Below are 818 nucleotides of genomic sequence, written 5' to 3' on the forward strand. Positions count from 1 at the left end.
AATGCAGCAGAATTGTAAGTTTCATGGACTTCCATTGGAAGATCCTCATCAGTTTTAGCTGAATTCTAGCAAATCTGTGACACTGTTAAGACTAATGGGGTTGATCTCGAGGTCTACAGACTTATGCTTTTCCTCTTTGTTGTAAGAGACAGAGCTAGGATATGGTTAGACTTACAACCTAGGAAAAGCCTGAACTCTTGGGAAACGTTGGTCAATGTTTTCTTCTCCAAATTCTTTCCACCTCAAAAGATGAGCAAGCTTAGAGTGGAAATCCAAACCTTCAGACAGAAGAAAGGTGAATCCCTCTTTGAAGCTTGGAAAAGATACAAGCAATTGATCAGAAAGTGTCCTTCTGACATGCTTTCAGAATGGAGCATCTTATGTATATTCTATGATGGTCTGTCTAAATTGTCCAAGATGTCATTAGACCATTCTGCTGGTGGATCTCTTCATTTGAAGAAAATCCCTACAGAAGTCCAAGAACTCATTGAGATGGTTGCAAATAACCAGTTCATGTACACTTTTGAAAGAAACCCTGTGAATAATGGGATGACTCAGGAGAAAGGAGTTCTTGAGATTGATACTCTAAATGCCATATTAGCTCAGAACAAAATATTGACTCAGCAAGTCAATATATTTTCTCAGAATCTGACTGGATTACAAGCTGCATTCGGCAGTACTAAAGAAGCCTCCTTTGAAGGAGAAGCTTATGACCCTGAGAATCTTGCAATGGAAGAGGTGAAGTACATGGGAGAACCCTATGGAAACACCTATACTCCTTTATGGAGGAATCATCCAAATTTCTCATGGAAGGATCA

The 818-nt window shown here is 39.4% G+C and overlaps 1 non-coding gene across 1 annotated transcript; it reads right to left on the bottom strand.

Moving 5' to 3' along the window:
• Positions 1-255: 255 nt before the first annotated feature.
• Positions 256-363, bottom strand: LOC127747209 (small nucleolar RNA R71). Its single transcript, XR_008009012.1, has one exon. It is a non-coding gene; the product is annotated as a small nucleolar RNA R71 (small nucleolar RNA).
• Between the last annotated feature and the right edge of the window lie 455 nt (positions 364-818).

The sequence above is a fragment of the Arachis duranensis genome, chromosome 4 (assembly GCF_000817695.3).
Source record: "Arachis duranensis cultivar V14167 chromosome 4, aradu.V14167.gnm2.J7QH, whole genome shotgun sequence".
Lineage (NCBI taxonomy): Eukaryota > Viridiplantae > Streptophyta > Magnoliopsida > Fabales > Fabaceae > Arachis > Arachis duranensis.